The sequence below is a fragment of the Antechinus flavipes genome, chromosome 3 (genome assembly GCF_016432865.1).
Source record: "Antechinus flavipes isolate AdamAnt ecotype Samford, QLD, Australia chromosome 3, AdamAnt_v2, whole genome shotgun sequence".
Lineage (NCBI taxonomy): Eukaryota > Metazoa > Chordata > Mammalia > Dasyuromorphia > Dasyuridae > Antechinus > Antechinus flavipes.
The window spans coordinates 301,957,732-301,985,071 of NC_067400.1; positions in this window are offsets into that span (position 1 = coordinate 301,957,732).

A 27,340-nucleotide genomic window follows, 5' to 3' on the forward strand; every position below is an offset into this window, starting at 1 on the left:
TATAATCCTAATTCCTTTCTTGCTCTCTTAGTAATTGCAGCTTAGTAATAGTCCCCATTCTGTGATTAGCACATAACACAACTTCTGCCCTTGTCACTATTCTAGGGCAATGAGCAACAAAAGATTAATTTGCCTTCCCCCGTCTCATCTGGTATAATAGAGAAAGGAATACCAAAAAATAAAAAAAAAAAATATATAAATTTTAAAAGGAAGCTTATTTTGTCTGGGACAGCAATATTGAAACAGAGACATGAGACAGACCTGGGGCAGGATGCCATAATGTGTGTGTGTGTGTGTGTGTGTGTGTGTGTGTGTGTGTGTGTGTGTTGGGGAGAGGGAGTTTCATAAGGTCTGAAAGAAAGAGCACTAGTACATGACTAAGGATAATTATTTTTCCCCATAAATCATTTGGAGAAAGAGATTGACATTACTGAAAAGTAACTGTCCAGTGAGAAAGGAGCCTGAGGATGCTCTTAGACTAAGTCATCAAGTAAACTACCATCAAGGAAAGAGTCAGAAAGTAAATGATAAGATAAGAGAGGAAAAGAGGTTGAAATTACTGGAGTTCTTAATAACAATAAAACTCAATCACAAACAAAACTTTAAGCATAATCAAATAAACCATTAGGGAATGAGTTAATAACAAAAGAGAATGTCCCTCCAGATAATCAAAATGGGCCTAAATTTTTTTGAATAAATATTTAAAGATTAAGGAAAATCAATCAACATCTGATGAGAAAGAGAACTCAGGAAATTCTTAAGGAAATAGGGAACCACATAAGGATATTTCCAAATGGTTCAAAAGAGAAATGAGGAAAGCAGGATTTATGGCTTACAAAATATAAATAATAAGAGGAATAGAAAAACTTGCTTACAACATGGGAAATCTCATGAAAGAGATAACCATTATTTGGAATGAAAACACAAAGAATTGAAAGGAAATCTGGAAAAAAAGAAGCAAAACAATTACATTAAAAGGATACATGATCTTCATGCAAGTAAAATATATTGATCTTAGAAAATAGGATGTGTAGAGGCAAATTATGGATTGTAGGTCTGTCAGAAGAATGTTACAAGTTAAAAAAAGAAACTTCAGTACTGTGATATAAGAAATAAGAAATAAATACAAGAAAAGTGTTCCTGAACTTCTGAACATAGGAGACAAAATTCCAATTAAAAAAATTCATAAATTTTCCTTCATGAAACAAACAACAAAAATGTATGCTTCAAACTCTATAATACATATTGGCTAAATTTAGCAATGTCAAGGTAAAACAACAAATTTTGCCAGTGACCAATAGAAAGACCTTCAAATATAAAGAAAAGGAATATGTCTATTTTGCATGCAGAAGAAACTTCAGGAGGGAATAAAATGATTTACTCTGAAAAGCAAAGGAGCTCAAGATGCAATTCAAGGTGAAATATCCTACAACTTCAATTCATCAATGGAAAAATGACATTCAATAATAAATCATTTGAAGCATTACTAGAAAGAACAGATATGATCAGATTAATTGTTTGCAAACATATCAGACAACATAAGTACATGACAGGTAAACAAATACAGCAACCAAGAAAGATGAAATTAATGTGATTTTTTTTGCCCCATAAAAAGAAGGGGAAATATAAAGAGAAAGATCCCTATAGGGGTAAAATAATCTACCAGTGTTTCTATTGAGATACAAAATAGCAAGAGAAGAACCATTAAGACAGTTCTTTCTAAAAGAATATGAGGAGACAAGGATGGTAAAGGCACTTAAATGGAAGAAGTGATGCTGGAGGAGCTTGTCTGAAACATTATGGACATCATGGCCTCACTCCACTCTGCTTCTTGATTAATAATTTTATTTTATTTTATAAATTTTAGAATGGAAGGACATTAAAAAAGAGTAAAGGAAGATGATGTAAAAGAATATGTCATTTGTCCTAATAAAGTCAAAAGTTAATAATGAAGAGACAACATTTTAGTTACAGGAAGAAGAGGATCTATAGCAAGACTAATGAGGTGGCAAATGGAGGAATTAAACAGGGAGAAAAAGAGAAATCTCAATTCTGTGTTGGAAAGTGTCATACTAAAGAACAATCTATGAAGAGATAGAAAGAGAGACAGAAAGAGACAGAGAGAGGCAGAAACAAAGGCAAAGAAACACAGAGATAGACAGAGAAGTAAGAAGAGAGAGAGAGAAAGAGTGAGAGAGAGAGAGAAAGAAAGAGAGAGAGAGAAGAGAAGAGAGATTCTATGAGGAAGAAAAAATTTTTTTGATAAAGACCTTATTGTTAAATATATTGAAAACTGAGTCAAATTTACAAAACAAATTATTGTCCAATTAATAAAGGATCAAAAGATATGAACAGTTTTCAGATGAAATAATTGTATAGATAACTACAATAGTTATCTATATCCATATAAAAATGTCACAACTCACTCTTGATTGGAGGAATATGAATTAAATCAATTCTGAAGCAATAATGCATACCTACTAGATTGGCTAATAAGGTAGAAAAGGAAAATGACAAATATGGAAAGGGAGTGTGAGAAGACATTAATGCATTGTTGATGGAGTTGTGAACTGATTCAATCATTATGTAGAACAATTTGGAGTTCTGCCCACTGGGTTTTCCCTTTGACCTAGCAATACTACTCACTACTAAGTCTGTATCAAAAAAAGAAACTTTAAAAGGGATGAGAACGGATATGTTCAAAAATATTTACAGAAACTCTTTTCTTGGGGCAAAGAATTTGAAATTGAGGGGATGCCTATCAACTGGGGAAGGGCTGAACAAATTGTGGTATGGGAGTATGATGGAATACTATTATTCTATAAAAATGATGAGCAGGATGCTATCAGAAAAATCTGCAAATATTTTCATGTTCTAATGCAAAATGAAATATATTGTGTACAAAGTAATAGCAATATTTTAAGATGATCAACTCTGAATGATATAAGTATTCTCAGCAGTACAATGATCTAAAACAATTCTGAAGGAGTTATGATGAAAAATGCCATCCCATACTCAAAAAAAAAGAAATATATCTGAAAAAAAATGTATCTGAATACAGATTGAGGCATACTTCAAAAACCTTTATTTTTCTTAAGTGTTTTGTTTGTTTTTTTGTCTATATTTTCTTTCATTATTTGTCTATGGAAATATTTTGCATGACTACACATCTATACATGTATAACCTATATTGAAATGCTTCCATACACAATGAGTGAGGATGAGGAAGGAAGGAAGAAGAGTAATCTAGAACGCAAAGATTTCAAATGTGTGTTAAAATTGTTTTTAAATGTAATGGGAAAAATAAAATACTAAATTGAAATAAAAAAGGAATTGGCAGAAGACAGTCTATAGAGATAGGTTTGTCAAAATAGATTAAACAAAAATAACTAGTGATAAAGAGCTATCTTATAGAGGGAAGGAGTTACAAAAATCTTATTTAAGAAAAAAATATACTGAAGAAAGTTAAGATCCTTTGAAGAACTTTGAAGAAAATCTAGTTTTATCCTGACTTAAAAGACACATTGATAGCATGATAGAATTCATATTAATGAAGATCCAGAGGAAGGCACTTACAGATAATTTAATCCAACATCCTTATTTTACAAATGAAGAATATAAGGCTCAGAAAGGGAAATGTCCAAAGTCATTCGGAGAATGATAAAACAAAATCAGCATTAATATCTTTTGGGTACTCCTCAATGGTCCCCATGTTAACACACTGTTAAGTGGATATCTCATCAAGGAATAGAATAGATGTTTGAACTGAATCATTTTATTAATGTATTCTGGTGTTGGTCTCTGTGGTTATGCTGCCTATGAAATAGAGAAGCTAAAAGAAAGACATTTTGTAATTAATACCTAAGTGGCCAGACTACCAATTGCTTTTGGAAACTAAGACTGAATACAAGTTGTGTATTAGATTAACAGCTTTTGCTTTGACCATCAAGAAATAGGATGGTAAGGGAATAAAACACAGTGCCCCTTTCCCTATAGCCTACTTCTTTGTTTCCTCCACAGTGGGGGAGATTAGTTTCAATAAGGCTGTGCAGAATAAATTCAGCCCTAGAGATCCTATCATTTTTATCATTCTACTAAAGGGTGGCTCAGTTTAATAAGAGATGGTATTAACACTGTTTTCTTTGTTTAGGACTTTTATATGGATTAACAATCCTAGGCTGTTTCTTAGTTCTTTTTTTTTCTTTAGCAGGATGGCAGGGCGATTAGTGGTAAAAGTCAGTAATAGTGACAGAAAGTAGAGGGATCAACTTTGATAAATATCAGAAATGTGGGACTCATAGGAAGACACTATTTCTCCTTTGTTCTGGAAATATAGGGAGATTGAAATCTGTCAGCAAGTCCCAGGGATACTTGGCTTCTACTTGATTATACACAAGCAAAAAGGCATCTTTCTCTGTATTTTGTTGCTAAATTGTTTGTCTGAAATCACACACACACACACACACACACACACAATTTATGAACATAAAAATCCATCTGTCTTTTACCCTTTTTGCTTCAAATGACATCCATCCTCATAAAATGCAGTTCTTTTTAGCAATGAGCTCTTCAAATAGCAAAATTTAACTTCCTTGGAAAAAATTATTTGGTTATTAATGTACATTAGAATGTGCCCACACTAAAATCTTACAAGTTAAGAAATGAAGTTGACAACAGTAAGTCATGGGGTCACAGATGGATGGCTAGAAGACACCTTAGAGGTTATTCAAGACCACTTTCTCATTTTACAGTTGAGTCAAACTTATCATGCAGGTAGTAAGTGGCAAAGTCAGAACTTGGGTACCTTCTCCAGCTTTAGATGCAAAGTTTTCCCACTGAAATATTGTGTCACTTTCAGAGAACAAGATAGGCAGCACTAATTGGACTGATGAGACACTAAACTGCAAACTGATGTCAGGGTAATGGAACAATTAAAAAAAACAAATAGACAACAAACAAACAAAAACAATAATAACTACAAGAGCATCCCCTGAACTTAACCAGAACACTGGGTATGTTTGTTTCAGTCAAAGCCAAATATATCCCCCAAATGGGGAATTTAGCCCTTTCATCCATAAAATTATATACTAAAAATGATAAATATTTTCCTTCTTTCAAGTTCAAAGGCATAGCTGAAGATGTTTTACTTCTAAGTAATTTTTCAGCCATGAATGATTCTTAATGACCTCATTTAGTGTTTTCTTGGGGAAGATATTGTGATTGCACATTTCCTTCTCCAGCTCTTTTTATGAATGAAGAAACTGAAGAAAACAGGACTAAGTAATTTGTCCAAGGTCACACAGCTAGCAAGTGTCTGTGGTCAGATTTTAACTCAAGAAGATGAGTCTCCTTGATTACAGTTCTAGCAATATATGTATTTTGCTACCTAGCTAGATCTCTTATCATTTCGAAAAATAATGTGTAATTTACATTTGATTAATTGGATTTTTGCTTTTTTAATAACTTCTTTATGTGCAATTATACCAGTGGTATATTGAAAATATATAAGTAGAAAAGGGGATAGTTCAGTTATGAAGGGACTCAAGATCAGAAGAAAACAGAAGAGCCCAAGACCTGTACTGATTCTCCTAAAAAGTTAAAATAATAGTGATGATAATAATTGCAGCTATTATTGATAATAATTGTTGCTATTATTGATAAGAATAGCTTGCATTTATATAGTTAAAAGTTTATAAAACACTTAAATAACTTTAAGAAGTCACAGGATAAGCCGGCACAGATAGGTTAATTTCTATGCTGACAGAAGGAGGGTTCATTTGGGCGAGATGACAAATCTAATGAAGTATATTATAAGATTTTCTTTATTTAATATTTTTCCCAGTTACATTCAAAACAATTCATTATTATTTTTATTAAAGCTTTTTATTTTCAAAACACATGCATAGATAATTTTCAACATTCACCCTTGTAAAACCTTGTGTTCCACAATTTTTCCCTTCCTTCCCCCCATTCCCTGCCCCAGATGGCAAGTAATACAATAAATGGTAAACATGTGCAATACTTTTATATATATTTCCACAATTATCATGCTACACCAGAAAAATCAAATCAAAAAGAAAAAATGAGGAAGAAAATAAAATACAAGCAAACAACAATAAAAAAGTGAAAATCCTATGTTGTGATCTACATTCAGTTCCCATAGTCCTCTCTCTGAGTGTAGATGACTCTCTCCATCACAAGACCATTGAAACTGGCCTGAATCATATCATTGTTGAAAAGAGTCTTGTCTATCAGAAATGATCATCGTATAGTTGCTTCTTGTTGTACAGTGATCTCCTGGTTCTGCTCACTTCATTTAGCATCAGTTCATGTAAGTCTCTCCAGGCATCTCTGAAATCATCTTTCTGATCATTTCTTATAGAAAAATAATATTCCACAACATTCATATATGATATCTTATTCAGCCATCCACTCAGCTTCTAGTTCTTTGCCATTACAAAAATATATCTTTGCACACATAGGCTCTTTTCCCTTTTTAGTGATCTCTTTGTGATGCAGGCTTAATAGAGACACTGTTGGATCAAAAAAATATGCACAGTTTGATAGGCCTTTGGGCATAGTTCCAGATTGCTCTGCAGAATGGTTGGATCAGTTTACAACTCCACCAATAATGTATTACTGTCCCAGTTTTCCCCACATCCCCTTCAACGTTCGTCATTATCTTTTCCTGTGATATTAGCTAATCTGAGAAGTATGTAATAGTACCTCACAGTTGTCTTAATTTGTATTTCTCTGCTCAATAGTGCTTTAGAACATTTTTATGTGATTATAAATGGCAAAACAATTTTTTTACATGTTTTTAAGATTTTTGAGTTTAAGGTTCTCTCCTTTATCCCCACCCATGATTAAGAAACCTCATGTGAAATTATGCAAAGCAGGTCCATAAAAATCAAGTTGTGAAGAAAATATAGATCTCCCACCCTAATGAAAATAAAAACTCTCAAGAAAATTTAAAAGAGAGAGAAAGAAAGACAAAGAGAGAGAGAGAGAGAGAGAGAGAGAAGAGAGAGAGAGAGAGAGAGAGAGAGAGAAAGAGAGAGAGAGAAGGGAGGGAGGAAAGGAAAGAGGGGAAGAGAGAGGGAGAGGGAGAGGAAGAGGGAGAGAGAGAAGGAGAGTGTATGCTTAGATCTGAATACAGATCTGATCAGTTATTTTTCTAGTATGGATAGGAATTATCATCATAAGTCCTTCAGAGTAGTTGTGGGTGATTATAGTACTGAGAATAATTAAGTCATAACATTGCTATTACTTTGTATACAGCATATTTCACTTCATTCAGGATTTTTTTTCTGAGAGCATCTTGTTGATTATTTCCAAGAGAACAATAATATTACATGAGAGAAACTTCTTCAAAAACTGCTTTACAATTACTATTGTAATTGTATTTCTCCCAGTTCATTCTTTCTCTCTTCTCACCCTGTCCCTCTTCAAAAGTGTTTTCTTATTGACCACAACCTCCCTCACTATGCCCTTTCTTTTATAAGCCATCTCCCCTTTTCATACCCCATTCCCCTTTTATTTTCCTGCAGGGTAAGATAGATTTCTATACCCATATTGAATATGTATGTTATTTCTTATTTGAGCCAATTATGATGAGTAAGGTTTGTTCACTCCCCCTTCCATCCTCCTCTTCCCCTTCACTGTAAAAGCTTTTTCTTGCCTCTTTTTTATGGCACATAATTTGGACCACTCCACTTCTCCTTTTCCTTTTACCCTATTACATTCTTCTTTCATACCTTAATTTCAACTTTTTAAAAAAGATATTTTCCCTTCATGTTCAACTCACATTTGTGCCCTCTGTCTACATATATTCTTTCTAACTACCATAATAATAAGAAACTTCTAATGAGTTTCATCCTGCCATATAGGAATGTAAACAGGAAAATCTTAAGTCCCTTATGATACACTTTCCTGATTATTTCCTGATGCTTCTCCAGAGTCCTATATTTGAAAATCAAATTTTCCATTCAGCTCTGGTCTTTTCATCATGAAGCTCTCTAAAATCCTCTTTCATTGAATGACCACTTTTTCCTCTAAAGAATTATATTCTGTTTTGCTGGGTAGGTGATTCTTAGTTGTAACCCTAACTCTATTGCCCTCCAGAATATCATGTTCCAAACCCTCTAGTAATTTCATGTAGAAACTGCTAAATCTTGTGTTATCCCGACTGTGGCTTTATTATACTTGAATTGTTTCTATATGTTTTGATATTTTCTTCTTGACCTGGGATTTTTGGAATTTGGCTAAAGTTTTTATTTTGTGATCACTTTCTGGTGGTGATTGGTGGATACTTTCAATTTCAATATTCTTTTGCACCTTTCTCGGTTCTTTTCCTAATTTTTCCTCTCTCTCTTCCTTGATTTTAAAACTCCTTTTTGAACTCTTCCACGGCCTGAGAGCAATTCTTATTTTTCTTGGAGGCTTTGGATGTAGGAGGTTTAGCTGTGATCATCTTCTGATTGTGTTTTGATCCTCCTTGTCACCATAATAATTTTCAATAGGCAGAAATGGTTTTTGTTTTCTGTTCATTTTCCTAGGCTACTATTCTGTTTTAACTCCTTGTTAAAGTAGGGCTCTGTTTCCAGAGTGTAGGGTACACCGTCCCAAGCTTCAGGGGTTTTGTGCAGCTGTTTTCAGAGATCTTTCTAGGAATTAGACCACAAGCACTGGAACTGTTGGGTATATCCTTGGCCCACCGTAGTAGATCTAGTGTGCTTGCTGGGCTGGAATCTGATGACAGCTAACAGGGCTATTCTGGAACTGCATGCCAGATTCCCACCCAATTGCCACAGACCCTTTCTATTGACCTTCCCAGTCCAGGCTGTGAGGCTCAGAAGCCTCCAGGATTGCTGCTGACTCAGAGGTCCCACCTTGCTGATGCTAGGACCCAGGCCAGAGCCAGGGCCTGAGTAGGCCTGTGCTAGGATTGTGTGCCAAACTCCCACTCTGGTTCCACATCCCTTTTTTGCTGACCTTCTGAGTTCTCTTTGGTGTTTCTGGCTGAGAGGTCCAGAAGCCTGCAGTACTGGGCTGATTCAGATCTCGGCTGAGCTGGGAAGGTTTGGGGCTGCACTGATGTACTCTGCACTGGGACTGCAGGCTGGATTTTTACTCTGGCATCACAGACCTTTTCTGCTGACTTTCTAAGTTGCCTTCAGCTAGAAAATGTTCTACTCCATCTTTTGGGGTGTTCTGCTGCTCTAAAATGTGTTTAGTGTCCTTATTTAAAGAATTTGGAGCAGTCTGTGGAGAAGTTGGACAAGTTCCTGCCTTTCCTCTTCCATTTTGGCCCTGCCTTCAGATCTGATGAAGTATTAACAGAGACAAACTCTTACTATGCCCACAGAAAATATTTGCATTACCAGACAAGGCACTGATTTTCTTGGAGAATTTTGACTATCTCATGGAGGGGAGGTCAAAAATCTCTATATTCTATTGTTTAGTTCTTTCAGTCATAGACAAATCTCTGTGATCCCATTGGGGAATTTGCCATTTCCTTCTTCAGATTATTTTACAGATGAGGAATCTGAGACAAACAGGAGGAGACTCTTACAGGTCTGACACTTCACAGGTGCCTGAGATCAGATTTGAATTTAGGAAAATGAATCATCCTGAGTCCAGGCCTGCAATCTGTCCACTATACCAACTTCTTGCCAACAGATTAGATTTGAATGTAGTTCCTTATTTGTCTCTTTATTTGGGGGCATATTAAATTTAGGAGACCCTTTTAGGTCATGACCAATAGAAAAGGAACTACAATAAAGGTTTTCCTTACTTTTCTTATTCATTTACACCTCCAAATCACTAATGTGACTTCATCTAGTCATCAGCTTCCTGTATGAACCATAGAACAATAAGGTAAAAAGTTCAATTCTTCAGATGTATTTTCTTCATACTTCTAAAGTGAATTTAGATTACTGTGCCAATTTCTGAGAAGTGTTTTTTGAAGACATTCTGTCACGTGATGAGTTCTAGGGCTTTAGTTAGAAGTAACTTTAAATTAAAATAATTTACAGGGGCAGAGGGATAGTTTATGAAATGTTTAGGAGAAATGCTAGCATTTTCTCTCTTCTCTTAAGGGACAATTATATTAGTGAGTAATTGAGACTTTTCAGGATTGTGTTTCTGCTGTTCTAGTCTATCTTTTAATCCATTTGGGGCTCTATCACAATTTCATAAACAGATCAATGTGATTTTAATGGTAAGAATGAATAAATGTCTTTGAGGTAGGGGACAATTATAAACAGTAAAAAGGTCAGCTGAAAAGTGAGCAGATTCTGTGTGAGTTAAAGCATTTCAGCTGAATTTAGTTCTTATTAGGGCTCAGAGATAGAAAATGCTGCTTTGTACAATTCAAAACAATGTAGACTATTCCAGTCACTTTACCCCAAGACACATTATTTCAGCTATGAAAAGTGAACTTTTACAATTCTATATTCACATGTTGTACTTTTAAAATGGACTTCTAACTAACCTTACATTTTGTCATAAGTCTCAATGGTACTTAACCTTTTTTTAACTATCAAATATGTGCTCTGTCAGCTAGTAATGGGCCATGGGGGAATTCACTACATATAACAATATGACTTTCTCTCTTCTTACAAGCTTCTCTTTGACAAGGTAAGGGACACCACAATGATCCTCCATACTGGTATATAGCAATTACCAGGTTGATATGAATTCATTTTTTCATTTAATAAATAATACTGCATAGCACTAAAATGATTTAGTTTTATGAAGGTAAAGTGAAAGCTTTCCTCTCTTATATTTTCAATCTTTGGAGAAAGTATGTGGTACAGTGGAGTACTACTATTACGAGAGTAATAGAATTGGAGTTTGAATTCCAGCTATACTGGGTACTTAGTTATGTTCTCCTGAGCAAATCAGTTAACTGCTTTGGATTTTAATATCTTGATCTGTAACTTCTAAGCTTCCTTTTCTCCAGTATTACTTTCCAGTACTGGATAATCTTCAAATGATACCTGCATTGCATGATTTCTGGTCTCTTCCTCTTAGTTTTCCTTTACATACTGTATTTTGTCTTGAGAATTCAGTGTGACTGAGTATTCAATGGCTTATGGAAGAAAAACAAGAAAATTTCTGTCTTCCTTCCCCAGCAAACATTATTGGCAACTTGTTCCTAAAATTCTTATTATACTTCCTTTAGGCATATCACTAAGGATCAGGCCACATTGTAATCTACTAGATGAATCAACAACATTTCAGCTAGAGAGGAAAAGGCAATTTTATTGTGACAGCTTTAGGGGCTTCTTAGAGTCTGAGGAGCAGGAGACTTTTCTTTCTTCTTTCTCATCTTTATATGTCAGCATTGAAAAATATCACATGTAGGGACTTTGCTTACTTTTCTATAAAATTAGAGGCAGGTCTAGTCACATTTTCCAATTTTACCATGACTTACTAATAATGAAATAATAACATCAAATTTCTCTGTACGGAAATGCACATGATATTAGTGGGATTACACACAGCTGAGGATGTTATAAATCAATCAGTGTTCTCAAACACTAATCTTTAAGGGTAAAAAGGAATGATTGAATGGGCATTGTTTTTCTTTAAATTATACAATAGTATTTATTTTTCTGCTAGATAAATGGCTAATGCTTTATAATATAGTTTGAGAACTGTTATTGTTAGGCCACCTTCCTTTAGATTTTTTTTTTCATTAATTCCTCTGATTACAACTTTTGTTCTTCTAAAAGAAGAACTTTTGTTCTTCTAAATGAATTTTGTTGTTTTTGTTTTTCCATGCTTGATAAGATAAATAGGTTTTTTGGTAGTCTTATTAGTGTGGCATTGAATAAGTAAATTTATTTATTTTTATTGTTATTTTTCTTATATTGCTTCTGTCTATCCATGAGCAATTGATATTTTTTCCAGTTGCTTAGATCTGAATTTATTTGTATGAAAATTATTTTATAGTTGTGTTTATATAGTTCCTGTTTTTTTAAACTTCATTCTCTAGTGTTCTCTAAGTATACCATCATATCAGTGGTTTTTCACTACCACTGCTGTTCACCAGTTTTAATAGTGTCAGTTAGTTAATATCTCCCCAATATCTGTCAAATAGTTGGTATGTTTTTAATATCACTTAACTAATTATCGTCAATTTTCTTTTACAAAGGCATATTTATTGAGAAAGTATAGCAAGGACAGAATTATATATCTCACCCAGACCCAATATTATGCCATTCTCTCCCCTTTACACACCATCTTTGTCCTTGAAAGACTGAATTTTAGTGTCAGCTATCAAAAACTTCCATCACCATCTTCTGGTGTGACAAAACCAATGGATGAATCACTTTCAGTTGCTAGGATGATTCATTACTAGGTTAAATGAAATATGTCACTTTATAGGTGTGGGTTCTCACCTGAATTCAGCTATTGTGTCTCTATCCAGTTGCTTTATATCTATGGGTCTTCTAAACTTTTAAAATTTGCCAAATGGTAACTTGGTCAATTGCATCTTTGAAACTTATCCACCTAAGATTTAGCAAAAAGAATAGAAATGAATAAATATTTATATAGCACATACTTTAAGTAAGGCACTGTGTTAAGTGCTTTTAGAAATATTGTCCTATTCAATGCTCACAAAATAGGTGCTGTTATTATCCCCATTTCACAGTTGAGGAAATTGAGGCAAACAGATTAAATGACTCGCCTACTGTCATATGGCTAGTAGAAGGAGAATTTGAAATCAGTTATTCCTGATTCCAGACCCAAGGTTTTAACTACGGTGACAACTAGCTTCTTCTAATACAGTAGAGGTAAGGGACAGCTACATGGTGCTGTGGATAGAACATTGGCCCTGGAACTAGGAGCATCTGAGTTCTCAGCTTCAGACATTTAACAGCTATGTGACCCTGGTCAAGTCACTTAATGCTGATTGCTTAAAAAATTACAGCAAACAGCATCTGAGAAAATGAGGAGAGAGAGACTTATTTGTAGAGAGCATAGAAGAAAGGGCAAAGAAGTGGAAGATGAGACATCAGAGATATTAGGAATTACAAAATGGCCAGTTTGGTTGGAGTATAGAATAAATGAAGAAAAGGTTATTTAATCAGCTCATAAAATTAGATTATATTCAGGATGAAAAAGGCTTTAAAAATAAGAAAGCAGTTGTATCTTATCCTCAAACTAAAGAGAAACCTCTCAAGGTCTTTCAGTTAAAGATCATGAGGCATGTAGGTGAGATATTATAGAATGGGAATACAGCATGAACTAAAGTGTGACAATGAGAATGCACATAGTGAGTTAAAAAATCTGATTTAACTAAATCAGCAAGTTCATGTTAAGCAATCATGACCAATGAAGCTGGATGGGTAGTAGGATCATATTTATTATCTGTCCAATCACCTATAAGCATCAATAATATGGTAATATTTTAGTTAGGTATTAGAGTCTGAAGAGAGCCTTGTAAGTCATGTCATCCAATTGACCATCTTCTCTAGCCCATGTGATATATTCTTGCCCTTTTCAGCTTGTCACTCAGACAAATATATCGCTAGTTTGATATTCAATCCCTATTTCATCTGCAGTTTTACAGCCTCAAGGAGATAATGTCATTTCACCATCAGGACAGTCATGCTCAAACTAGTTCTATTGAACTTTGGATGTGGAGTTTACTGAGCTTAGATCAAAATCCAAATCAGAATCTGAAAAGGCATCCCCATAAACAAATCTCTGAAAAATAAAAATCTTCTGTGGGGCTCTGCTTCCCAGAGCAGACGTGCTTAGAAGCCAAATCTTCACCTTGCCAGGAGAGACGGAAATTTGCTAAGTGAAAGACTTCTGAGGCAGGTCAATAGAGACATAATAGAAACTTACTGTTACTCTACACATATGGCTAAGAAGTGTGGGAAGCAGCTTTAAAACTCTACAGGTGAAGACAGACAGAAAAAAAAAATATTTACCTTCATATGTCTGACTAAAAGTCATAACAATCAGTCAAAGAAAAAGACATCTATATTAACTTGTCAAGGCCTAGATAATTATGTCTGTGTCCTGTATTTATTTTCATATAATACATATATATATTTCTGTGTATTTATATTTCTGTATATTTTGTATATATATATATTCATATAAATACATAATATGCATTATCTATCATATAAATGATAGATATGTGATATATCACATACATACACACATATATGTGTTTGTGTGTTGCCTCCCCTTTATAATGTGAGCTGCAGTTTGTAGTGGTTGGAGCCAAGATGGTTCAATGAAGTCAGGAAGCCATTCGAACTCTCTCAGTTTCTTTCAAAAACCACATTGAAACTAAACAGAGTCTGACAGAATGAAACCCCTCTCCAGCTCAAGATAGAGTGGAAAAACCTTCAAGAAAGGTCAATCTCACTCAGGTGAAACATGTGTTCAACCCAGCTCAGACAGACTCTGGGGAAACTCTTAATCAGAGCAGACCCTAGGTCCTGGCTGAGTAGCAAAGGAAACCAGTAGGATAGTCGATTCAGTTCAGAAGGCAAATTCTGGGAAACCAGTCTGTTTCCTGGAAGGGGTAGATAAAGCTATCCCTGCAGACACAAGGGACCCTCAATGTCAAGCCTCAGGCCTACATTGGAAGCTTGGGACAGCGCCCCATTTACCCCAGGAGCAGAGATCCAACATAAAAGTTAAAAAAAAAAAGGCAAGAAAATGAGTAAGAAACAGAAAAGAACCTTGACCATAGAAAGCTACCATGTGGATAGGGAAGAACAAAACATCAACTCAGATGAGGATAAAATGTCCACAGAGAAAAGTTCAAAGAGTTATATGAATTGGTCTCAGGTCCAAAGAGGCTTCTTGGAAGAGCTCATAAAAAACTTTAAAAGGCAAACAAGAGAGGTAGGGAAAAAAAGGGACAAAAAATAAGATATATGCAAGAATCAATAGATTGGAAAAGAAAGGCAATTCCTTAAAAAATACAATTGGCTAAATGCATAAAAAAAAAAAATCCACTGAAGAAAACAATGCTCTTCAAAAGTAGAATTAACTAAAAGAGATGCAAAAGCTACCTACAGAAAAATCACACATTAAAAACTAAATGGGTTAAATGGAAGTTAATGATCCTATGAGAAATCAAGAATCAAACATATTACAAAGAATTAAAAAAGTGAAAGATGTAGAACACCTCACTGGAAAAATAGCCAACCTGGAAAATAAATACAGAAGGGACAATTTATGTTTAGGCCATGACCAAAAAAAAAATCTGAACAACATTCTTCAAGATATCATCAAGGAAATCTGTTCCAATATTCTAGAAACAGAGGAGGAAATTGTCATTGAAAAATTCCTTCAATGACCTTCAGATAGAGATCCCACAAGAAAAACCCCAAGGAACATTGTTTTAAAACTTCAGATCTACAATCTCAAGGAAACAATATTGCAAGCTGCCAGATAAAAACAATTCAAACATCAAGGAACAATGGTCACAATTACCCAGGATCTGGCAGCTTCTCCAATAAAGATTAAGAGGGCCTATAATACCATATTAGGAAGGCAAAGGACCTGTGGGTACAACCAAGAAATAAAAACCCAGTGAGACTAAGCACCCTCTTTCAGGAGAGGTGAAGGATCTTCAATGAAATAAGAGACTTTCAATCATTTCTATTGGAAAAAATATAGAACTACTCAGAAAATTTAATCTTCAAACATAGGGCTCAAGAGAAGCATATAAAGATAAATAAATACACACACACACACACACTCACCAACAGAGAAAGAGAGAGACTCAGACAGTGGCAGTGTGAGAGAGAGAGAGAGAGAAAGAAAGAGAGAGACAGAGAGAGAGAGAGAGAGAGAGAGAGAGAGAGAGAGAACAAGAAAGAGAGAGAAACTCATAAAGAGAAAAGGTAAAAGGCTGGAACAGAATTTATTATGCTTCAGCTGAAGTAAAAAAAAAAAAAACAGGAGTAGCAATTCTTATCTCAGAAAAAAGCAACTGTAAAATATATATTTAAATAAAAGTGATAAGGAAGGAAAGTACATTTTGATAAAGAAAAACACAAAACAATGAAGCAGTAATGATAGTAAATGTATATGCACCAAATGATAGAGTACCCAAATTCTTAGGGAAGATATTAAGCCAGTTATAGGAAGAAATATACAGCAAAACTATATTGGTGGAGGACTTCAATTTTCCCCTTTCAGAATCAGAAAAATCTAACCACAAAATAAACAAGAAAGAAAATAGGGAAGTTAATAGAATCCTAGAATACCTAGATATAATAGAACTATGGAGAAAACTGAATAGAGACAGAAAGGAATACGTCTCTTTTTTAGTAGTGAGTAGGACCCATGCAAAAACTGACCATGTATTAGGACATAAAACCTCAAATGAGGAAAGGCACAAATAATAAATGCTTCTTTTTCAGATAATGATGTAACAAAATTATGTCCTATAATGTGCCAGGGAAAGATAAACTAAAAACCAATTGGAAATTAAATAAACTAATTCTAAAGAATGAGTGGGTCAAATAACAAATCACAAAAACAATCCATAATTTCATTCAAGAGAGCAACAATAATGAGGCAATATAACAAAGCCTATGGGATGCAGCCAAAACAGTTTTTAGGGGAAATTTTATATCTCTAAATAGCTACATGAATAAAGTAGAAAAAAGAGGAAAGCAATGAATTGGGCATGCAACTAAAAACGTTAGGAAAAGAACAAATTAAAACTCCCCAATTAAACACCCAACTAGAATTTCTGAAACTAAAAAGAGAGATTAATAAAATTAAAACTAAGAAAGCTCTTGAACTAATTATTAGAACTAAGAATTGGTTTTATGAAAAATACAAAAGAAAATAGACAAACCTTTGTTTAATTTGGTAAGAAAAAGGAAAGAACAACACCAGCATTAAAAGTGAAAAAGGTAAATTTAAAACCAATAAAAAAAATTACAGCAATAATTAAGGTCCTATTTTGACCAATTGTATGGCAGCAAGTCTTAAAATCTAACTGAAATGAATATTTAAAAAACATATAAATTTCCCAGATTATCAGCCATTAATTAACTACCTAATAAAAGATCTTCAGTACCAGGTGGATTTACAAGTGAATTTTACAAAATAGTCAAAGAAAGATTAATTTCTTGGAAAAAGAGGTAAAGAAGAAGTCCTATCAAATTCCTTCTATGACACAAATATGGTTATGATACTTGGCTCAAGAAGAGCCAAAATAGAGAAAGAAAACTGCAAACCAATCTCCCCAATGAATTTTGATGCAAAAATTTTAAATAAAATATTATCAGCAGGATGATATAACAAGTGGAATTTGTATCCTGAATGCAGGTCTGATTCAATATCAGGAAAACTATTGCTACAATTGACCATATCAATAACAAAACCAACAGAAATCATATGATAATCTTAATATATGCAGAAGAAAACTTTTGAAAAATACAGCACCCATTCCAATTAAAAATACTAAGGAACTAAGAGAGAGAGCTTTACTTAAAATAATAAACAGTATCTATCTAAAAATAGTAACCATCTAAAAAAAGCAACCATTATTTGTAATGGAGAAAACCTGGATGCATTCCCAATAAGATCAGAAAATCTGATAACAAGGATAGCCATCATCACTGTTATTATTTAACATTGTACTAGACATTTTGGTTTAATAATCAGAAAAGAAAGAGAAATTAAAGGGATTAGTATAGGCAATAAGGATATAAATCTATTATTCTTTGCAGATAATATGATGATATACTTAGAGAATCCTAGAAAAATCATACAAAATCCTATTTGAAATAATTAACAGTTTTAGCTAAGTTTTAGGATATAAAATAAATCCCAGAGACCATCAGCATTTGTATATATTACTGACAAAGCCCATCAACAAGAAATAGAAATTCCATTTAAAATAATTGTAGACAAAATATAATATTTGGGTGTCCACCTGCAAAGACAAAATCAGGAACTATACAAAAACAAGTACAAAACACTTCTCATAAAAATAAAATCAAATCTAGAAATTGGAAAAATATCAATTGCTCATAGATGGGTCAAGCTAATATAATAAAAATGATAGTTCTGTCTAAATTGTTCTACTTGTTTTGTGATATACCAATCAAATTGCCAAAAAATATTTTTAGTACTAGAAAAAAATAACAAAATTAATTTGGAAGAACAAAAGGTCAAGAATACCAAGGGAATTAATGACAAAAAATACAAATTGTGATGGATTAACAATCCCAGACCTAAAACTACAAAGTTTTAGCAGCAATCATCAAAACCATTTGGTATTGGCTAAGAAATAGAGCAGTTGATTAGTGGAATAGGTTAGGTTCACAGTTCAAAATAGTCAATTACTATAGTAATTTAGTGTTTCACAAAACCAAAGACCCTAGCTTTTGGGATAAGAATTCACTATTTGTTAAAACCTATTGGGAAAATTGGAAACTAGTACAGCAGAAACTAGACATTGATCCACACCTAACACCATATACCAAGATAAAATTGAGATGGGTTTATGATTTGGGCATAAAGTGTGATACCATGAGCAGAAGAGAACAAGAGATAATTTACCTCTCAGATCTTTGGAGAAGAGTGGAATTTATAACTGTAAAAAAACTAGAGAACATTATGAAAGGCAAAATGGACAACTTTGATTATATCAAATTTAAAAGTTTTTGAACAATAAAAGCCAACAGAAACAAAATTAAAAGAAAAGTATTGAGGGTGGGAAAATTTTTTTACAGCCAGTGTTTCTCATAAAGATCTCTTTTCTCAAATATATGAAGAAGTATGTCAAATTTACACATGTCATTCCCTAATTGATATATGATCAAAAGATATGATCAGACAATTTTCAGATGATGAAATTAAAGCCATCCATAATTATATGAAAAATACTCTAAATCACCATTGATTAGAAAAATTAAAACAATTCTGACATACTACCTCATACCTCTCAGATTGGCTAAGGTGACAGGAAAACACAATGATTAATATTAAGACATTGTTGGGAAAATTGGGACACTAATATACTAAATGTGTGTGGATCATTTCATACTAAATGTGTGTGAAATGATCCAACCATTCTGAAGAGCAATTTGGACCTATGCCCAAAGGGCTATGTGCATTCCCCTTGATCTAGCAGTGATACTACTAGGTCTCTATTCCAAGGAAATCATAAAGGAGAGGAAAAAATCCCATGTGTGCAAAAATATTTGCAGAAGTTTTTTTTTTTTTTTTTTTTTTTTTTTGGTGGTAGCAAACAATTGGAAAACGAGTAGATGCCCATCAATTGGGGAATGGCTGAACAAGTTGTGGTATATGAAAGTAATAAGATATAATTGTTTTATAAAAAAATGATGAAGTTGATTTTATTAAGACCTGGAAAGCTTTACATGAACTGATGCTGAATGAAACAAGCAGAACCAGGAATACATTGTACACAACAGCAAAAATGTGCAGTGATCAACTATGAAGACTTTTTTTAGGGGTTCAGTGCTCCAAAGCAATCCCAATAGATTTTGGGCAGAAAATGCCATCTACATCCAGAAAAAGAACTATGGAGATTGAATGTAAATCAATACATACCATGGCCATTTCATTTTCTGCTATTTTCCTCTCCCACATTTTTTCCCTTTTGTGCTGATTTTTCTCTCCCAACTTGATTCATGAAGCAATGTGCATTAAAATATATAAAATAAATTTAATAATAATTTAAAAAGAATATAAGAATTGTGTTTTTATTTTTCTTTGTATCTCAGGTTGGCACTATGATTACTAAATGGTAACTGCTTACTCAATGCTTATTAGTAATTGAATGAGTAAATGACCTTAATAAAAGCATCAAATTTCATTATATAATTGTCAAATCACAAAAAAATAACCTTTAGAAAAAATGCTGTGTAGTGGATAAGAAACTCACAAAAAGACTTAAATTTCAGTCCTAATCATGTGAGCTGAGGTGAGATTCATGTGAGTTGTAAGATCACTAACAAGATACTTAATCTCTGTGCCTTAGCAAACTAACTTTCTAAGAATTTAATTTACATAGTAGTTGTTGTCTGAGTGATTGAAGTGATTTTCTTTTTTTTTTTTTTTTAATAACTTTTTATTGATAGAACCCATGCCAGGGTAATTTTTTACAGCATTATCCCTTGCATTCACTTCTGTTCCAATTTTTCCCCTCCTTCCCTTCACCCCCTCCCCCAGATGGCAAGCAGTCCTTTACATGTTGAATAGGTTACAATATATCCTAGATACAATATATGTGTGCAGAACCGAACAGTTTTCTTGTTGCACAGGGAGAATTGAATTCAGAAGGTATAAATAACCCGGGAAGAAAAACAAAAATGCAAGCAGTTTATATTCATTTCCCAGTGTTCTTTCTTTGGGTGTAGCTGCTTCTGTCCATCTTTGATCAATTGAAACTGAGTTAGCTCTCTTTATCAAAGAGATCCACTTCCATCAGAATACATCCACAAACAGTATCATTGTTGAGGTATATAATGATCTCCTGATTCTGCACATTTCACTTAGCATCAGTTCATGTAAGTCTCACCAGTCCTCTCTGTATTCATCCTGCTGGTCATTTCTTACAGAACAATAATATTCCATAATGTTCATTCCATAATGTTCCAAATGTTCCACAATTTACTCAACCATTCTCCAATTGATGGCATCCATTCATTTTCCAGCTTCTAGCCAATACAAACAGGGCTGCCACAAACATTTTGGCACATGCAGGTCCCTTTCCCTTCTTTAGTATCTCTCTGGGGTATAAGCCCAGTAGTAGCACTGCTGGATCAAAGGGTATGCATAGTTTGATAACTTTTTGAGCATAGTTCCAAATTGCTCTCCAGAATGGCTGGATGTGTTCACAATTCCACCAACAATGTATCAGTGTCCCTGTTTTCCCACATCCCCTCCAACATTCTACATTATCTTTCCCTGTCATTCTAGCCAGTCTGACAGGTGTGTGGTGGTATCTCAGAGTTGTCTTAATTTGCATTTCTCTGATTAATAATGATTTGAAGCATATTTTCATATGTCTATAATTTCAAGTTCTTCTTCTGAGAATTGTCTGTTCATATCCTTTGACCATGTATCAATTGGAGAATGGTTTGATTTCTTATAAATTAGAGTCAATTCTCTACATATTTTGGAAATGAGGCCTTTATCAGAACCTTTGATTTTAAAAATGTTTTCCCAGTTTATTGTTTCCCTTCTAATCTTGTCTGCATTTGTTTTGTTTGTACAAAAACGTTTCAATTTGATATAATCAAAATTTTCTATTTTGTGGTCAATAGTGATCTCTAGTTCTTCTTTGGTCATAAATTCCTCCCTCTTCCACAGGTCTGAGAGGTAAATTATCCTATGCTCTTCCAATTTATTTATCATCTCATTCTTTATGCCTAGGTCATGAGCCCATTTTGTGTACGGTGTTAAGTGTGGATCAATGCCTAGTTTCTGCCATACTGATTTCCAATTTTCCCAGCAATTTTTGTCAAATAATGCATTCTTATCCCAGAAATTGGGGTCTTTGGGTTTGTCAAACACTATATTATTAAAGTTAGTGGCTGTTTTGTCCTTTGACCCTAACCTATTCCATTGATCAACTAGTCTATTTCTTAGCCAACACCAGATGGTTTTAGTAACTGCTGCTTTATAATATAATTTTATATCTGGTACAGCTAGGTCACCTTCATTTGATTTTTTTTTTCATTAATTCCCTTGAAATTCTTGACCTTTTGTTTTTCCATATAAACTTTGTTGTTATTTTTTCTAGTTCATCAAAGTAGTTTTTTGGGAGTCTGATTGGTATAGCGCTAAATAAATAGATTAATTTAGGTAATATTGTCATCTTTATTATACTTGCTTGCCCAATCCAAGAGCATTTAATATTTTTCCAGTTGGTTAGATAAGACTTAATTTGTGAGGAAAGTGTTTTGTAGTTTTGCTCATAAAGTTTCTGATTTTCCCTTGTCAGATAGATTCCTAAATATTTTATACAATCAATAGTTACTTTAAATGGAATTTCTTTTTGTAACTCTAACTGTTGGGTTTTGTTAGTGATATATAAGAATGCTGATGACTCATGTGGGTTTATTTTGTATCCTGCAACTTTGCTGAAGGTGTGGATTGTTCTAATAACTTTTTAGTAGAGTCTCTGCGGTTCTCTAAGTATACCATCATATCATCAGCAAAGAGTGATAATTTGGTTTCCTCATTGCCTATTCTTATTCCTTTAATCTCTTTCTCAACTCTTATTGCCAAAGCTAGCATTTCTAATACAATATTAAATAGTAATGGTGATAGTGGGCAACCTTGTTTCACTCCTGATCTTACTGGAAATGGTTGCAGTTTGTCCCTGGTACATATGATGCTTACTGCTGGTTTTAAATAGATGCTACTGATTATTTTAAGGAAAAGTCCATTTATTCCTTTACTCTCAAGAGTTTTTAATAGGAATGGATGTTGGATTTTATCAAATTCTTTTTCTGCATCTATTGAGATATCATGTGGTTTTGGTTAATTTGATTATTAATATGGCCAATTATACTGATAGTTTTCCTAATATTGAACCAGCCCTGCATTTCTGGTATAAATCCTACTTGATCATGATGTATTATCCTGGAGATGATATTCTATAATCTTTTTGCTAATATCTTATTTAAGAATCTAACATCAATATTCATTAGGGAGATTGGTCTATAATTTTCTTTCTCTGTTTTCAACCTACCTGGTTTAGGTATCAGTACCATGTCTGTGTCATAAAAGGAATTTGGTAGGACTCCTTCATTGCCTATTTTTTCAAATAGTTTATAAAGCATTGGGGCTAATTGTTCTTTGAATGTTTGGTAGAATTCACATGTAAATCCATCTGGTCCCGGGGATTTTTTTTTTAGGGAGTTGATTAATAGCTTGTTCTATTTCTTTTTCTGAAATGGGACTATTTAAGCAATTTACTTCCTCCTCTGATAATCCGGGAAGCCTATATTTTTGGAGGTAGTCATCCATTTCGCTTAGGTTATCAAATTTATTGGCACAGAGTTGGGCAAAGTAACCCCATATTATTTCTTTAATTTCCTCTTCATCAGTGGAAAGTTCTCCTTTTTCATTTTTAAGACTGCTAATTTGATTTCCCTCTCTCCTTTTTCTAATCAGATTTATCAAAGATTTATCAATTTTATTGTTTTTTTCATAAAACCAACTCTTAGTTTCATTTATTAGTTCAATAGTTTTTTTTTTTTAACTTTCTACATTATTAATTTCTCCTTCTAATTTTTTAGAATTTCAAGTTTAGTAATTGATTGGGGGTTTTTAATTTGGTCTTTTTCTAACTTTTTAAGTTGCAGGCCCAATTCATTGATCTTCTCTTTTTCTATTTTATTCAAGTAAGCCTCTAAGGATATAAAATTTCTGCTTATTACTTCTTTGGCTGCATCCCATAAATTTTGATATGATGTCTCATCGTTGTCATTATCTTGAGTGAAATTATTAATTGTGTCTATAATTTGCTGTTTCACCCACTCATTCTTTAAGATGAGATTATTTACTTTCCAATTACTTTTTGGTCTATTTACACCTAACTTTTTGTTGAATGTAGTTTTTAATTGCATTGTGATCTGAAGAGAAAGCATTTACTATTTCTGCTTTCCTGCATTTAATTTTGAAGTCTTTATGTCCTAATATATGGTTAATTTTTGTGTAGGTTCCATGAACTGCTGAAAAGAAAGTATACTCCTTTCTGTCACCATTCAGTTTTCTCCAGAGATTTATCATACCTAATTTTTCTAATATTCTATTTACCTCTTTAATTTCTTTCTTATTTGTTTTGTGATTTGATTTACTAAATCTGAGAGTGCAAGATTGAAATCTCCCAATATTATAGTTTTGCTGTCTATTTCTTCTCGCAACTCTCTTAACTTCTCTTTAAGGAAGTTACATGCTATACCACTTGGTGCATATATGTTTAATACTGATATTGCTTCATTGTCTATAGTACCCTTAAGCAAGATATAATTTCCTTCTTTATCTCTTTTAATTAGATCAATCTTTGCTTTTGCTTGATCTGAGATAAGGATGGCTACCCCTGCTTTTTTGACTTCATCTGAAGCATAATAGATTCTGCTCCAGCCTTTTACCTTTAATCTGTATGTATCTCCCAGTTTTAAATGTGTTTCCTGTAAACAACAGATTGTAGGGTTCTGACTTTTGATCCAGTCTGCTATCTGCCTCCTCTTTATGGGAGAGTTCATCCCATTCACATTTAAGGTTAAAATAACCAATTCTGTATTTCCTGCTATCCTAATATCCCCAGATTATACTTTTCTTTTTCTTGCCCTCCTTCCCTTATTCCCTAGTATTAAACTTATTGGTCCCACTAATGTCAAACAGCTCTTCCTCTTTAGAATACCTGCCTCCTCCCTATGAATCCCTTCCCCTTTCTTGTACCCTTCCCTTATTATTTTTTCCTTCTCTCTTTTCCTCTCCCACTTTTTAATGAAGTGAGAGAAGAATCTCAGTAAAACAAATATGTCAATTGTTTCCTCTTTGAGCCAACTCCGATGAGAGTAGGATTCACACAATGTTCCTCCCCCTCTCTAACTTCCCTCATATATGATAGGTTTCCTTTGCCTCATTGTTGCATGTAGTTTTCCTCTTTTTATCTTCCCTCTTCCCTTTTTTCTGACACTATCCCCTTTCCATTTCTACTTCCCTTTTTATGTTATATCAGTAAAATCAAATTATACATATGGTTTTTATGTATATCCACAACAGAAATACAATTCTCAAGATTCCTTTTACCTTTTTCTACTTCTCTTGAGTCCTGTTGTTGATCAAATTTTTTGTTTGTCTGTTTTTTTCCTTAGAAAGAGATGGAATTCCTCTATTTCATTAAATGTCTATCTTCTTCTGTGGAAAAAAAATAATCAGTTTAGCTGGGTAGTTTATTCTTGGCTGCATTCCAAGCTCTTTTGCCTTTCAGAATATCTGATTCCAGGCCCTTTGATCCTTTCAGCATCTTGCGTGACCCTTATTGTGGCATGTCGGTATTTGAACTGTTTTTTCCTGGCTGCTTGTAAAATTTTTTCTTTAGTCTGAAAATTCTGAAGTTTAGCCACAATATTCCTCAGAGTCTTTATTTTAGGGTCTTTTTCAGAAGGTGAGTGCTGGCTGAGTGCTTCTTTTATCCTCCATCATGCCCCCTCACTCCCGCTTACATACTGGGTTTTTATGTTGTCCTGCCTCAGCTCTCCTCCGCGGCACTGCTCTCAATGGCGCCAGCAAGCAAACCACTGGGGAAGAACAGGATGACGTGCTCACTGCTGCAGCTCTGATTGGATGCAGCTCAGAGCGTGGCGTGTGTTTCACCTGGGGGGGATGGGGGACGACAGTGCATACAGAGGGTACCGTAATGTAGCGTGTAGCACAGGGGATCACCTTCACTACAGTAGCAATCTCAATAGGGCTTATTTTCGGGGGAAGGCTTATTTTAGAGGAATCTTACACAGTAAGGGGAGGGCTTATTTTCGGGATAGGTCTTATTATTGGGGAAACACAGTAGCAGTTGAGCAGTGAATGGATTTGCAGGGACGGAAAGTGTTTGCCTGGGAAGCACAGTCTGCTGGGGAAGTTCTATTGCCCCAGGCTGAGCCCCTCACTCTGCTGATTAGAGGCTGCCCAGGCTGTGTCCCCCCCCCCCCCAGATTAGTAACTGCCCCCGCAAAAGCCCCAAACTGCAGGATGTGGCCACAGGGCTGTGTTACAGTCTGCCTGAATCACTTCCGGGTTTGAGGGGTTACAGCCAGATCTCGTTAGGGTCTGGCATTTTTTAGAGGACCCTCTGTTTTAGGCTTTAATTTCTCTGCCACTTTACTGCTTTGTAGTCAAGGCAGAGCAGTTAGCCTATAGCAGAGTGGTCTCTATAACTTCTCTAGTCACACACCCCCACCCCTGGTCTGCTCAGGATGCTAGCCTCTCACTGCCTGTGCTAGTCTGTTCCTGGCCCCTCAGGACAAACCTTTCCTGGTGAGCTTCCAGATCGGCTGGTAAGTTGTAGTGCTTCTTATCTTCATGAATTTAAGCAGTGAAGAGTTATTTTTGAGGCTGGATTAAATAGTTGGTTGTGAGAGTAATGAGAGGAGCTTAGAGAGTTGTGTGTGCCTGCTCTGCCATCTTGGCTCTGCCCCTAGAGTGATTTTCTTAACCAGAAATTGTCTCCATGAATGAAATCACAAATCAGGACCATGCATCCCCAGAAATAATCAAAAGAAAAGACAAAGAACCCTGTAGTTAAATTCCAATTTGTTCAGTCAATATTTAATAAAATACTCTATTGAACTCTCTATTTACGTCCTCATCCTTAAGAATTTAAGTTCATCAAGGGCATGAGTTGTTTATTTATTTATTTATTTATTTTTATATTAGTATTAGTATTCTCAGAACCCAGTCTATGACCTTGCACATTTTGGTTGGGACCTGTGATTTCTTCAGGACATGAATTTTTGAGTGAACAAAGTCCCCAAAGCAAATAAATAAGTATTTCTTAAATTGTATTCTTATTGAGTGATATATGCACTTATTCAGTTGCTTGGGACAGTATGCATTTAAGTGACCTTATTCATGGTCACTTAGACAGTAGGTGCTAAAAATGAGACTTGAAATAATGTTTTTCTTTTCCAACCCAAATTCTCTCTCCAATATCCCTTTCTGCTTCTCTGCAAATCTAGTAATTAAATGAAAGTTTGTTCCAGGTACTTAGAAAGATTCAGAGGTAAAATAAGATACAATCTTTGCCTTTATGCAGTTTTCAATCTAGTGGAGAGGAGAGAACAAGTAGGTTCATATTTCTAGTTTGCAAATTCTCTGTAATAAATGAAAAAAAAAATCATGGGTGAAAGTACTATATGACTAGTATGGAAACAGGGGCAGTGCTATACACATATCACTCTTATCTCTTCTAGTTTTAGACTTGTTCTTGGTTCTGCATGCTTCTTTTTAGGGGATTCTTGGGATTGATTGTGAAGTTGATTTAGAGAGAGCTGCTTCCTGTGACTCTTGTCCTTTTATTGATTAGATAGTTGTCAACAGTTACATTATAAGTAAATAAAGAGAGGGGAGGAATAATTTTGAATGTCTTTTTTCTTTTTCTTTTGTCCTACCATCAGGTAACTATTGTAATTTTACTCTTTCTCCTCCCCTTCCCACTACACTATTAGAATAAAGACTAGAAATGCTCACCTGCCTCATTATCAAAATTATGTAATGCCAGAAAGGCATATTTTATTGCTAAGTCCTAAGAGAAAGAAAAGAATGTGGTCCATATGTATCACAA